The sequence below is a fragment of the Panulirus ornatus genome, chromosome 4 (assembly GCF_036320965.1).
Source record: "Panulirus ornatus isolate Po-2019 chromosome 4, ASM3632096v1, whole genome shotgun sequence".
NCBI classification, from domain to species: Eukaryota; Metazoa; Arthropoda; class Malacostraca; order Decapoda; family Palinuridae; genus Panulirus; species Panulirus ornatus.
This window is the reverse complement of record NC_092227.1, coordinates 69,383,024-69,398,859: the sequence shown is the minus strand read 5'-3', so window position 1 is coordinate 69,398,859 and position 15,836 is coordinate 69,383,024. Positions and strand designations below refer to the sequence as shown.

Genomic DNA, 15,836 nt, shown 5'->3' with positions numbered 1-15,836 from the left:
TGGCTGCGAGGCATGGGCTATAAATCAGGATGTACAGAGGAAGGTGGATGTGCTGGAAATGAAATGTTTGGGCAATTATGTGGTGTGAGGTGGTTTGATTGAGTAAGTAACAAAAGGGTATGAGAGATGAGTGGTAATAAAAAGATTGTGGTTGAAAAAGCAGAAGAGGGTGTGTTGATAAATGGTATGGACATATGGAGAGAATGAGTGAGGAAAGGTTTAGAAAGAGGATACACAAGTCAGAGGTGGAGGGAACAAGGAGAAGCAGGAGACCAAATTGGAGGTGGAAGGATGGAGTGAAACAAATTTTGAGTGATCGGGGCCTGAACATGCAGGAGGGTGAGAGGTGTGCAAGGAATAATGGAATGAATTGGAATGATGTGGTACACCGGGGTTAATGTGCTGTCAATGGACTGAATGAGGGCATGTGAAACGTAAACCATGGAAAGGTCTGTGGGGCCTGGATAAGTAGAGGGAGTTGTGGTGTTGGTGCATTACACATGACAGCTAGAGAGTGTGAACAAACGTGGCCTTTCTTGTCTGTTCTTTTGGCACTACGTCGCTGAGGCAGTGGGTGGTGATGCTGTTTCCTGTGGGGCGATGTGGCAATGGGAATGCATAAAGGCAAGTGCGTATGTACATCTGTATAAATGTATATGGCTATGTATACTTACCACGCATTCCTCACGTGTCATAGAAGACGACTAAAGGGGACGGGAGTGTGGGGGCTAGAAACCCACCCCTCCTTGTATTTTAACTTTCTAAAAGGGGAAACGGAAGTAGGAGTCATACGGGAGTGCTCATCCTCCTCGAAGGCTCAGACTGGGGTGTCTAAATGTGTGTGGATGTAACCAAGATGAGAAAAAAGGAGAGATAGGTAGTATGTTTGAGGAAAGGAACCTGGATGTTTTGGCTCTGAGTGAAACGAAGCTCAAGGGGAAAGGGGAAGAGTGATTTGGGAATGTCTTGGGAGTAAAGTCAGGGGTTAGTGAGAGGACAAGAGCAAGGGAAGGAGTAGCACTACGCCTAAAACAGGAGTGGTGGGTGTATGTGATCGAGTGTAAGAAAGTAAACTCTAGATTGATACGGGTAAAACTGAAAGTGGATGGAGAGAGATGCACCTGGGCGTGACAAGAAAGATCAAGAGAGGCAAGTGTTTTCGAAGCAGCTGAGTGAGTGTGTTAGTAGTTTTGATGCACAAGACTGGGTTATAGTGATGGGTGATTTGAATGCAAAGGTGGGTAATGTGGCAGTTGAGGGAATAATTGGTGTAAATGGGGTGTTCAGTGTTGTAAATGGAAATGGTAAAGAGCTTGTAGATTTATGTGCTGAAAAAGGACGTAATTGGGAATACCTGGTTTAAAAAGAGAGATATACATAAGCTTAAAAAGAGAGATATACATAAGCATACATATGTAAGTAGGAGAGATGGTCAGAAAGCGTTATTGGATTACATGTTAATTGATAGGTGCGTGAAAGAGAGGCTTTTGGATGTTAATGTGCTGAGAGGTGCAACTGGAGGGATGTCTGATCATTATCTTGTGGAGGCGAAGGTGAAGATTTGTAGAAGTTTTCAGAAAAGAAGAGAAAATGTTGGGGTGAAGGGAGTGGTGAGAGTAAGTGAGCTTGGGAAGGAGACTTGTGTGAGGAAGTACCAGGAGAGACTGAGTACAGAATGGAAAAAGGTGAAAACAAAGGACATAAGGGGAGTAGGGGAGGAATGGGATGTACTTAGGGAAGCAGTGATGGCTTGTGCTAAAGATGCTTGTGGCATGAGAGGCGTGGGAGGTGGGCAGATTAAAAAGGGTAGTGAGTGGTGGGATGATGGAGTAAGATTATTAGTGAAAGAGAAGAGAGAGGCATTTGGACGATTTTTGCAGGGAAATAATGCAAATGACTGGGAGATGTATAAAAGAAAGAGGCAGGAGGTCAGAGAAAGGTGCAAGAGGTGAAAAAGAGGGCAAATGAGAGTTAGGGTGAGAGAGTATCATTGAAGTTTAGGGAGAATAAAAAGATGTTTTGGAAGGAGGCAAATAAAGTGCATAAGACAAGGGAACAAATGGAAACATCAGTGAAGGGGGTTAATGGGGAGGTTATAACAAGTAGTGGCGATGTGAGAAGGAGATGGAGTGAGTATTTTGAAGGTTTGTTGAATGTGTTTGATGAGAGAGTGGATGATATAGGGCGTTTTGGTCGAGGTGGTGTGCAAAGTGAGAGGGTTAGGGAGAATGATTTGGTAAACAGAGAAGAAGTAGTAAAAGTTTTGCGGAAGATGAAAGCTGGCAAGGCCGCGGGTTTGGATGGTATTGCAGTGGAATTTATCAAAAAAAAAGGGTGACTGTATTGTTGACTGGTTGGTAAGGTTATTTAATGTATGTATGACTCATGGTGAGGTGCCTGAGGATTGGCAAAATGCTTGCATAGTGCCACTGTACAAAGGCAAAGGGGATAAAAGTGAGTGCTAAAATTATAGAAAATTACAGAAACAATAATGCGGAGCCTACAGCAGACACTAGCAAATCAAGGCAGCACTGTTAAGGAGCTACTCTCCACAATGACAACCGAAAATGCAACGCTGATTGCACTCATGACTCAGCTTACTACCCGAAATTCCCAAACACCATTAGATACACACAAGAAGTGTATAGTTAACCAAACTAAAGTCTCAAGCTGTTCTCTAACTGGAGGCTAAAGGCAACTCAACTAGCCACATTAACAACCAAGGACCACAACACAGCTTACACAAATCAATTTAGATATATGCATATAAAAATTCCAAGCAACAACTGATAACAAAATTTCATTAGATACAACTTTCTTTTAAGTAATATAGATATATATATATTTTTTTTTTTTTTTTTTTTTTTTTTATACTTTGTCGCTGTCTCCCGCGTTTGCGAGGTAGCGCAAGGAAACAGACGAAAGAAATGGCCCCCCCCCCATACACATGTACATACACACGTCCACACACGCAAATATACATACCTACACAGCTTTCCATGGTTTACCCCAGACGCTTCACATGCCTTGCTTCAATCCACTGACAGCACGTCAACCCCTGTATACCACATGACTCCAATTCACTCTATTTCTTGCCCTCCTTTCACCCTCCTGCATGTTCAGGCCCCGATCACACAAAATCTTTTTCACTCCATCTTTCCACCTCCAATTTGGTCTCCCTCTTCTCCTCGTTCCCTCCACCTCCGACACATATATCCTCTTGGTCAATCTCTCCTCACTCATTCTCTCCATGTGCCCAAACCATTTCAAAACACCCTCTTCTGCTCTCTCAACCACGCTCTTTTTATTTCCACACATCTCTCTTACCCTTACGTTACTTACTCGATCAAACCACCTCACACCACACATTGTCCTCAAACATCTCATTTCCAGCACATCCATCCTCCTGCGCACATCTCTATCCATAGCCCACGCCTCGCAACCATACAACATTGTTGGAACCACTATTCCCTCAAACATACCCATTTTTGCTTTCCGAGATAATGTTCTCGACTTCCACACATTTTTCAAGGCTCCCAAAATTTTCGCCCCCTCCCCCACCCTATGATCCACTTCCGCTTCCATGGTTCCATCCGCTGACAGATCCACTCCCAGATATCTAAAACACTTCACTTCCTCCAGTTTTTCTCCATTCAAACTCACCTCCCAATTGACTTGACCCTCACCCCTACTGTACCTAATAACCTTGCTCTTATTCACATTTACTCTCAACTTTCTTCTTCCACACACTTTACCAAACTCAGTCACCAGCTTCTGCAGTTTCTCACATGAATCAGCCACCAGCGCTGTATCATCAGCGAACAACAACTGACTCACTTCCCAAGCTCTCTCATCCCCAACAGACTTCATACTTGCCCCTCTTTCCAGGACTCTTGCATTTACCTCCCTTACAACCCCATCCATAAACAAATTAAACAACCATGGAGACATCACACACCCCTGGCGCAAACCTACATTCACTGAGAACCAATCACTTTCCTCTCTTCCTACACGTACACATGCCTTACATCCTCGATAAAAACTTTTCACTGCTTCTAACAACTTGCCTCCCACACCATATATTCTTAATACCTTCCACAGAGCATCTCTATCAACTCTATCATATGCCTTCTCCAGATCCATAAATGCTACATACAAATCCATTTGCTTTTCTAAGTATTTCTCACATACATTCTTCAAAGCAAACACCTGATCCACACATCCTCTACCACTTCTGAAACCGCACTGCTCTTCCCCAATCTGATGCTCTGTACATGCCTTCACCATCTCAATCAATACCCTCCCATATAATTTACCAGGAATACTCAACAAACTTATACCTCTGTAATTTGAGCACTCACTCTTATCCCCTTTGCCTTTGTACAATGGCACTATGCACGCATTCCGCCAATCCTCAGGCACCTCACCATGAGTCATACATACATTAAATAACCTTACCAACCAGTCAACAATACAGTCACCCCCTTTTTTAATAAATTCCACTGCAATACCATCCAAACCTGCTGCCTTGCCGGCTTTCATCTTCCGCAAAGCTTTTACTACCTCTTCTCTGTTTACCAAATCATTTTCCCTAACCCTCTCACTTTGCACACCACCTCGACCAAAACACCCTATATCTGCCACTCTGTCATCAGACACATTCAACAAACCTTCAAAATACTCATTCCATCTCCTTCTCACATCACCGCTACTTGTTATCACCTCCCCATTTACGCCCTTCACTGAAGTTCCCATTTGCTCCCTTGTCTTACGCACCCTATTTACCTCCTTCCAGAACATCTTTTTATTCTCCCTAAAATTTACTGATAGTCTCTCACCCCAACTCTCATTTGCCCTTTTTTTCACCTCTTGCACCTTTCTCTTGACCTCCTGTCTCTTTCTTTTATACTTCTCCCACTCAATTGCATTTTTTCCCTGCAAAAATCGTCCAAATGCCTCTCTCTTCTCTTTCACTAATACTCTTACTTCTTCATCCCACCACTCACTACCCTTTCTAAACAGCCCACCTCCCACTCTTCTCATGCCACAAGCATCTTTTGCGCAATCCATCACTGATTCCCTAAATACATCCCATTCCTCCCCCACTCCCCTTACTTCCATTGTTCTCACCTTTTTCCATTCTGTACACAGTCTCTCCTGGTACTTCCCCACACAGGTCTCCTTCCCAAGCTCACTTACTCTCACCACCTTCTTCACCCCAACATTCACTCCTCTTTTCTGAAAACCCATACTAATCTTCACCTTAGCCTCCACAAGATAATGATCAGACATCCCTCCAGTTGCACCTCTCAGCACATTAACATCCAAAAGTCTCTCTTTCGCACGCCTGTCAATTAACACGTAATCCAATAACGCTCTCTGGCCATCTCTCCTACTTACATAAGTATACTTATGTATATCTCGCTTTTTAAACCAGGTATTCCCAATCATCAGTCCTTTTTCAGCACATAAATCTACAAGCTCTTCACCATTTCCATTTACAACACTGAACACCCCATGCATACCAATTATTCCCTCAACTGCCACATTACTCACCTTTGCATTCAAATCACCCATCACTATAACCCGGTCTCGTGCATCAAAACCGCTAACACACTCATTTAGCTGCTCCCAAAACACTTGCCTCTCATGATCTTTCTTCTCATGCCCAGGTGCATATGCACCAATAATCACCCACCTCTCTCCATCAACTTTCAATTTTACCCATATTAATCGAGAATTTACTTTCTTACATTCTATCACATACTCCCACAACTCCTGTTTCAGGAGTATTGCTACTCCTTCCCTTGCTCTTGTCCTCTCACTAACCCCTGACTTCACTCCCCAGACATTTCCAAACCACTCTTCCCCTTTACCCTTGAGCTTCGTTTCACTCAGAGCCAAAACATCCAGGTTCCTTTCCTCAAACATACTACCTATCTCTCCTTTTTTCACATCTTGGTTACATCCACACACATTTAGGCACCCCACTCTGAGCCTTCGAGGAGGATGATCACTCCCCGCGTGACTCCTTCTTCTGTTTCCCATTTTATATATATATATATATATATATATATATATATATATATATATATATATATATATATATATATATATATATTTATATATATATATATATATATATATATATATATATATATATATATATATATATATATATCCCTGGGGATAGGGGTAAAATAATACTTCCCACGCATTCCTCGCGTGTCGTAGAAGGCGACTAGAGGGGACGGGAGCGGGGAGCCAGAAATCCTCCCCTCCTTGTATTTTTAACTTTCTAAAATGGGAAACAGAAGAAGGAGTCACGCGGGGAGTGCTCATCCTCCTCGAAGGCTCAGACAGAGGTGTCTAAATTTGTGTGGATGTAACCAAGATGTGAAAAAAGGAGAGATAGGTAGTATGTTTGAGGAAAGGAAGCTGGATGTTTTGGATCTGAGTGAAACGAAGCTCAAGGGGAAAGGGGAAGAGTGGTTTGGAAATGTCTTGGGAGTAAAGTCAGGGGTTAGTGAGAGGACAAGAGCAAGGGAAGGAGTAGCAGTACTCCTGAAACAGGAGTTGTGGGAGTATGTGATAGAATGTAAGAAAGTAAATTCTCGATTAATATGGGTAAAACTGAAAGTTGATGGAGAGAGATGGGTGATTATTGGTGCATATGCACCTGGGCATGAGAAGAAAGATCATGAGAGGCAAGTGTTTTGGGAGCAGCTGAATGAGTGTGTTAGTGGTTTTGATGCACGAGACCGGGTTATAGTGATGGGTGATTTGAATGCAAAGGTAAGCAATGTGGCAGTTGAGGGAATAATTGGTATACATGGGGTGTTCAGTGTTGTAAATGGAAATGGTGAATAGCTTGTAGATTTATGTGCTGAAAAAGGACTGGTGATTGGGAATACCTGGTTTAAAAAGCGAGATATACATAAGTATGCGTATGTAAGTAGGAGAGATGGCCAGAGAGTGTTATTGGATTACGTGTTAATTGACAGGCGTGTGAAAGAGAGACTTTTGGATGTTAATGTGCTGAGAGATGCAACTGGAGGGATGTCTGATCATTATCTTGTGGAGGCTAAGGTGAAGATTTGTATGGGTTTTCAGAAAAGAAGAGTGAATGTTGGGGTGAAGAGGGTGGTGAGAGTAAGTGAGCTTGGGAAGGAGACTTGTGTGAGGAAGTACCAGGAGAGACTGAGTACAGAATGGAAAAAAGTGAGAACAACGGAAGTAAGGGGAGTGGGGGAGGAATGGGATGTATTTAGGGAATCAGTGATGGATTGCGCAAAAGATGCTTGTGGCATGAGAAGAGTGGGAGGTGGGTTGATTAGAAAGGGTAGAGTGGTGGGATGAAGAAGTAAGATTATTAGTGAAAGAGAAGAGAGAGGCATTTGGATGATTTTTGCAGGGAAAAAATGCAATTGAGTGGGAGATGTATAAAAGAATGAGACAGGAGGTCAAGAGAAAGGTGCAAGAGGTGAAAAAGAGGGCAAATGAGAGTTGGGGTGAGAGAGTATTATCAAATTTTAAGGAGAATAAAAAGATGTTCTGGAAGGAGGTAAATAAAGTGCGCAAGACAAAGGAGCAAATGGGAACTTCAGTGAAGGGCGCAAATGGGGAGGTGATAACAAGTAGTGGTGATGTGTGAAGGAGATGGAAGTGAGTATTTTGAAGGTTTGTTGAATGTGTTTGATGATAGAGTGACAGATATAGGGTGTTTTGGTCGAGGTGGTGTGCAAAGTGAGAGGGTTAAGGAAAATGATTTGGCAAACAGAGAAGAGGTAGTAAAAGCTTTGCGGAAGATGAAAGCCGGCAAGGCAGCAGGTTTGGATGGTATTGCAGTGGAATTTATTAAAAAAGGGGGTGACTGTATTGTTGACTGGTTGGGAAGGTTATTTAATGTATGTATGACTCATGGTGAGGTGCCTGAGGATTGGCGGAATGCGTGCATAGTGCCATTATACAAAGGCAAAGGGGATAAGAGTGAGTGCTCAAATTACAGAGGTATAAGTTTGTTGAGTATTCCTGGTAAATTATATGGGAGGGTATTGATTGAGAGGGTGAAGGCATGTACAGAGCATCAGATTGGGGAAGAGCAGTGTGGTTTCAGAAGTGGTGGAGGATGTGTGGATCAGGTGTTTGCTTTGAAGAATGTATGTGAGAAATACTTAGAAAAGCAAATGGATTTGTATGTAGCATTTATGGATCTGGAGAAGGCATATGATAGAGTTGATAGAGATGCTCTGTGGAAGGTATTAAGAATATATGGTGTGGGAGGCAAGTTGTTAGAAGCAGTGAAAAGTTTTTATCGAGGATGTAAGGCATGTGTACATGTAGGAAGAGAGGAAAGTGATTGGTTCTCAGTGAATGTAGGTTTGCGGCAGGGGTATGTGATGTCTCCATGGTTGTTTAATTTGTTTATGGATGGGGTTGTTAGGGAGGTGAATGCAAGAGTTTTGGAAAGAGGGGCAAGTATGAAGTCTGTTGGGGATGAGAGAGCTTGGGAAGTGAGTCAGTTGTTGTTCGCTGATGATACAGCGCTGGTGGTTGATTCATGTGAGAAACTGCAGAAGCTGGTGACTGAGTTTGGTAAAGTGTGTGAAAGAAGAAAGTTAAGAGTAAATGTGAATAAGAGCAAGGTTATTAGGTACAGTAGGGTTGAGGGTCAAGTCAATTGGGAGGTAAGTTTGAATGGAGAAAAACTGGAGGAAGTAAAGTGTTTTAGATATCTGGGAGTGGATCTGGCAGCGGATGGAACCATGGAAGGGGAAGTGAATCATAGGGTGGGGGAGGGGGCGAAAATCCTGGGAGCCTTGAAGAATGTGTGGAAGTCGAGAACATTATCTCGGAAAGCAAAAATGGGTATGTTTGAAGGAATAGTGGTTCCAACAATGTTGTATGGTTGCGAGGCGTGGGCTATGGATAGAGTTGTGTGCAGGAGGGTGGATGTGCTGGAAATGAGATGTTTGAGGACAATGTGTGGTGTGAGGTGGTTTGATCGAGTAAGTAATGTAAGGGTAAGAGAGATGTGTGGAAATAAAAAGAGCGTGGTTTAGAGAGCAGAAGAGGGTGTTTTGAAATGGTTTGGGCACATGGAGAGAATGAGTGAGGAAAGATTGACCAAGAGGATATATGTGTCGGAGGTGGAGGGAACGAGGAGAAGTGGGAGACCAAATTGGAGGTGGAAAGATGGAGTGAAAAAGATTTTGTGTGATCGGGGCCTGAACATGCAGGAGGGTGAATGGAGGGCAAGGAATAGAGTGAATTGGATGGATGTGGTATACCGGGGTTGATGTGCTGTCAGTGGATTGAATCAGGGCATGTGAAGCGTCTGGGGTAAACCATGGAAAGTTGTGTGGGGCCTGGATGTGGAAAGGGAGCTGTGGTTTCGGGCATTATTGCGTGGCAGCTGGAGAATGAGTGTGAACGAATGGGGCCTATGTTGTCTTTTCCTAGTGCTACCTCGCACACATGAGGGGGGAGGGGGAAGGTATTCCATGTGTGGCGAGGTGGTGATGGGAGTGAATGGGGGCAGACAGTGTGAATTGTGTGCATGGTTATATATGTATGTGTCTGTGTATGTATATATATGTGTACAGTGAGATGTATAGGTATGTATATTTGCGTGTGTGGACGTGTGTGTGTATACATTGTGTGTGGGGGTGGGTTGGGCCATTTCTTTCGTCTGTTTCCTTGCGCTACCTCGCAAATGCGGGAGACAGCGACAAAGCAAATTAAATATAAATATATAAGGTTGTTGAGTATTCCTTGGAAATTATATGGGAAGGTATTGATTGAATGGAGAGAAATTGGAGGAAGTGAAGCATTTTAGATATCTAGGAGTGGACTTAGCAGCAGATGGAACCTTGGAAGTGGAAGCGAGTCACAGGGTGGGGGAGGGGGTGATGGTTCTGGGAGCATTGAAGAATGTGTGGAAGGAATGAACGTTATCTTAGAGAGCAAAAATGGGTATGTTTTAAGGAATAGTAGTTCTAACAATGTTATATGGTTATGAGGCATGGACTATAGATAGAGTTGTATGGAGGAGGGTGGGATGTGTTGGAAATGAAATGTTTGTGGACAATATGTGGTGTGAGGATGTTTGATTGAGCAAGTAATGAATGGGTAATAGACATGTGTGTGGAAATAAAAAGAGTATGGTTGAGAGAGCAGAAGAGGGTGAGTTGAAATGGTGTGGACATACAGGGAGAATGAGAGAGGAAAGATTGACAAAAAAGATATATGTGTCAGAGGTGGAGGGGACAAGGAGCAGCAGGAAACCAATTTGGAGATGGAATGAAGTGAAAAAGATTTTGAGCGATCAGGGCCAGAACATACAGGAAGGTGAAAGGCATACAAGGAATGGAGTGAATTAGAATTATGTGGTATACCAGGGTCGACGTGCTGTCAATGGATTGAACCAGGGCATGTGAAGTGCCTGGGGTTAACCATGGAAAGTTTTGTGGGGCCTGGATGTTGAAAGTGAGCTGTGGTTTCGGTGAATTACACATGACAGCTAGAGACTGAGTGTAAACAAATGTGGCCATCTTTTTTTTTTCGTCTTTTCCTGGCACTACATTGCTGGAGGGGGGTGGGGGGATGCTGGTGCCTGTGTGGTGGGATGGTAACGGGAATGGATGAAGGCAGTAAGTATGAATTTTTTTTTTTTTTTTTTTTTATACTTTGTCGCTGTCTCCCGCGTTTGCGAGGTAGCGCAAGGAAACAGACGAAAGAAATGGCCCAACCCCCCCCCCATACACATGTACATACACCCGTCCACACACGCAAATATACATACCTACACAGCTTTCCATGGTTTACCCCAGACGCTTCACATGCCTTGATTCAATCCACTGACAGCACGTCAACCCCTGTATACCACATCGCTCCAATTCACTCTATTCCTTGCCCTCCTTTCACCCTCCTGCATGTTCAGGCCCCGATCACACAAAATCTTTTTCACTCCATCTTTCCACCTCCAATTTGGTCTCCCTCTTCTCCTCGTTCCCTCCACCTCCGACACATATATCCTCTTGGTCAATCTTTCCTCACTCATTCTCTCCATGTGCCCAAACCATTTCAAAACACCCTCTTCTGCTCTCTCAACCACGCTCTTTTTATTTCCACACATCTCTCTTACCCTTACTTTACTTACTCGATCAAACCACCTCACACCACACATTGACCTCAAACATCTCATTTCCAGCACATCCATCCTCCTGCGCACAACTCTATCCATAGCCCACGCCTCGCAACCATACAACATTGTTGGAACCACTATTCCTTCAAACATACCCATTTTTGCTTTCCGAGATAATGTTCTCGACTTCCACACATTTTTCAAGGCTCCCAAAATTTTCGCCCCCTCCCCCACCCTAAGTATGAATATGTATGTGTATATATGTGCAAGTCTGTGTATGTACATGTATGTATATGTTGAAATGTATATGAATGTATATGTACATTTATTATCCCTGGGGATAGGGGATTAAGAATACTTCCCACGTATTCCCTGCGTGTCGTAGAAGGCGACTAAAAGGGGAGGGAGCGGGGGGCTGGAAATCCTCCCCTCTCGTTTTTTTTTTTTTTTTTTAATTTTCCAAAAGAAGGAACAGAGAATTGGGCCAGGTGAGGGTATTCCCTCAAAGGCCCAGTCCTCTGTTCTTAATGCTACCTCGCTAACGCAGGAAAATGGCGAATAGTTTAAAAGAAAAAGAAAATGTACATTTATGGGCCTTTATGTATATATGTGTGTATATGAGAGGTGGATCCATTCTTCATTAGTTTCCATGCGCTACCTCGCTCACACGAGGAAACAGCAATTAAGTATAATAAATATAAATAAATAAATATTCATATATTCACTGTACCTAATCCCTGTCTCCTGCATTAGCAAGGTGGCACAAAGAATTAGACGAAAGAATGGCCCAACCCACCCACATACACATGTATATACATAAATGCCCACACATGCACTTATACATACCTATACATTTCAACGTATCCATACTTATACATACACAGACATATACATATATACATATTCATACTTGCTGTCTTTGTCCATTCCCTTCACCACTCCACCACACATGAAATAGTATTCCCCCCGCAAGGTAGCGCTAGGAAAAGACAAAAAAGACCACATTCATTCAGTCTCTAGTTGTCATGTACAATGCACCGAAACCACAGCTCCCTTTCCATATCCAGGCCCCACAAAACTTTTCATGGTTTACCCCAGATGCTTCACATGCCCTGGTTCAATCTAATGACAGCACGTCGACCCCAGTATACCACATCGTTCCAATTCACTCTATTCCTTGCATACCTTTCACCCTCTGGCATGTTCAGGCCCCGAGCGCTCAAAATCTTTTTCGCTCCATCCTTCCACCTTCAATTTGGTCTCCCACTTCTCGTTTCCTCCACCTCTGACATACATATACTCTTTGTCAATCTTTCCTCACTCATTCTCTCCATGTGACCAAATAATTTCAATACACCTTCTTCTGCTCTCTCAACCACACTCTTTTTATTACCACACATCTCTCTTACCCTTCACTACTTACTCGATCAAACCACCTCATACAACACAATGTCCTTAAACATCTCATTTCGAACACATCCATCCTCCTCCGCACAACCCTATCTATAGCCCACGCCTAGCAACCATAGAACATTGTTGGGACCACTATTCAAACATACCCATTTTTGCTCTCCAAGATAACGTTCTTGCCTTCTACACATTTTTCAACGCTCCCAGAACTTTCGCCCCCTGCCCATCCTGTGACTCACTTCTGCTTTCATGGTTCCATCTGCTGCCAAATCCACTTCCAGATATCTAAAACACTTTACTTCGTCCAGTTTTTCTCCATTCAAACTTACCACCCAACTGACTTGTCCCTCAACCCTACTGAACCTAATAACCTTGCTCTTTTTATTCACATTTACTCTCAGCTTTTTTCTTTCACAAATTCAGTCACCAACTTCTCCAGTTTCTCATCCAAATCAGCCACCAGTGCTGTATCATCAGCAAACAACAACTGACTCACTTCCCAAGCCCTCTCATCCACAACAGACTGCATCCTTGCCTCTCTTTCCGAAACTCTTGCATTCACCTCCCTAACAATCCCATCCATAAACTAATTAAACAGCCATGGAGACTTCACACACCCCTACCGCAAACCGACATTCACTAGAAACCACTTACTTTCCCCTCTTCCTACTTGTACACTTGCCCTACATCCTCGATAAAAACTTTTCACTCCTTCTAGCAACTTATCTCCCACACCATATACTCTTAATACCTTCCACAGAGCATCTCTATCAACTTTATCATATGCCTTCTCCAGATCCATATATGCTACATACAAATCCATCTGCTTTTCTAAGTATTTCTCACATACATTCCTCAAAGCAAACACCTGATCCACACATCCTCTACCACTTCTGAAACCACACTCCTCCTCCCCAATCTGATGCTCTGTACATGTCTTGACCCTCTCGATCAATACCCTTCCATATAATTTCCCAGGAATACTCAACAAACTTATATCCCTGTAATTTGAATACTCACCTTTATCCCCTTTGCGTTTATACAATGGCACTATACAGGCATTCTGCCAATCCTCAGGCACTTCACCATGAACCATACATAAACTGAATATCCTTACCAACCAGTCAACAGCAAAGTCACCCCCTTTTTTAATAAATGTCACTGCAATACCATCCATACCCACTGCCTTGCTGGCTTTCATCTTCCGCAAAGCTTTCACTATCTCTTCTCTGTTTACCAAATCACTCTCCCTGACCCTCTCACTTTGCACACCATCTTGACCAAAATACCCTATATCTGCCACTCTATCATCTAACACACTGAACAAACCTTCAAAATACTCACTCCATCTCCCTCTCACTTAACTAATACTTGTTATTACCTCCCCATTTGCCCCCTTCACCGATGTTCCCATTTGCTCTCTTGTCTTATGCACTATATTTACCTCCTTCCAAAACATCTTTTTATTTTCCCTAAATGATACTCTCTCACCTCAACTCTCATATGCCCTCTTTTTCACCTCTTGCAACTTTCTCTGGACCTCCTGCCTCATTCTTTTATACCTCTCCCAGTCCTTTCCACTATTTCCCTGCAAAAATCATCCAAATGCCTCCCTCTTCTTTTTCACTAACAATCTTACTTCTTCATCCCACCACTCACTACCCTTTGTAATCTACCCACCTCTCACCTTTCTCATTCCACAGGCATCTTTTGTGCAATCATTCACTGCTTCCCTTAATACATCCCATTCCTCTCCCAATCCCCTTACGTTATTTGCTCTCACCTTTTTCCATCTGCACTCAATCTCTTCTGGTACTTCCTCACACAAGTCTCCTTTATAGAAATGGGGAGGTGATAATAAGTAGTGGTGAAGTGAGAAGGAGATGGAGTGAGTATTTTGAAGGTTTGTTGAACATGTTTGATGATAGAGTGGCAGATATAGGGTGTTTTGGTTGAGGTGGTGTGTAAAGTGAGAGGGTAGGGAGAATGATTTGGTAAACAGAGAAGAGGTAGTAAAAGCTTTGCGAAGGCAGTGGGTTTGGATGGCATTGCAGTGGAATTTATCAAAAAAGGGGGGTGACTGTATTGTTGACTGATTGGTAAGGTTATTCAATGTCTGTATGACTCATGGTGAGGTCCCTGAGGATTGGAGGAATGCTTGCATAGTGCCATTATACAAAGGCAAAGGGAGTAAAAGTGAGTGCTCAAATTACAGAGGTATAAGTTTGTTGAGTATTCCTGGGAAATTATATAGGAGGGTATTGATTGAGAGGGTGAAGGCATCAGATTGGGGAAGAACAGTCTGGTTTCAGAAGTGGTACAGAATGTGTGGACCAGGTGTTTGCCTTGAAGAATGTATGTGAGAAATACTTAGAAAAGCAAATGGATTTGTATGTAGCATTTATGGATCTGGAGAAGGCATATGATATAGTTGATAGAGATGCTCTGTAGAAGGTATTAAGAATACATGGTGTGGGAGGTAAGTTGTTAGAAGAAGTGAAAAGTTCTTATCGAGGATGTAAGGCATGTGAGTGTGTAGAAGGAGAGGAAAGTGATCGGTTGTCAGTGAATGTTGGTTTCCAGCAGGGGTGCGCGATGTCTCCATGGTTGTGTAATTTGTTTATGGATGGGGTTGTTAGGGAGGTGAATGCAAGAGTTTGGAAAGAGGGGCAAGTATGCAGTCTGTTGTGGATGAGAGAGCTTGGGAAGTGAGTCAGTTGTTGTTTGCTGATGATACAGCGCTGGTGGATGATTTGGGTGAGAAACTGCAGAAGCTGGTGACTGAGTTTGGTAAAGTGTGTGAAAGAAGAAAGCTGAGAGTAAATGTGAATAAGAGCAAGGATATTAGGTACAGTAGGATTGAGGGACAAGTCATTGGGAGGTAAGTTTCAATGGAGAAAAACTGGAGGAAGTGAAGTGTTTTAGATATCTGGGAGCATTGAAAAATGTGTGGAAGACGAGAACGTTATCTTGGAAAGCAAAACCGGTTATGTTTGAAGGAATAGTGGTTCCAACAATTTTATATGGTTGTGAGGCATGGGCTATAGATAAAGTTGTGTGGAAGAAGGTGGATGTGCTGGAAATGAGATATTTGAGGACAATAATATGTGGTGTGAGGTGGTTTGATCGAGTAAGTAATGAAAGGGTAAGAGAGATGTGTGGTAATAAAAAGAGTGTAGTTGAGAGAGCAGAAGGTGTTTTGAAATGGTTAGTCACATGGAGAGAATGAGTGAGGAAAGATTGACCAAGAGGATATATGTGTTAGAGGTGGAGGGAACAA

At 42.9% G+C, this 15,836-nt stretch overlaps 1 protein-coding gene across 1 annotated transcript in view; it reads right to left on the bottom strand.

Annotated features, from left to right (window-relative positions):
- LOC139767104 (uncharacterized) overlaps positions 1-15,836 on the bottom strand; it is a 415,796-nt gene that overhangs the window by 123,853 nt on the left and 276,107 nt on the right.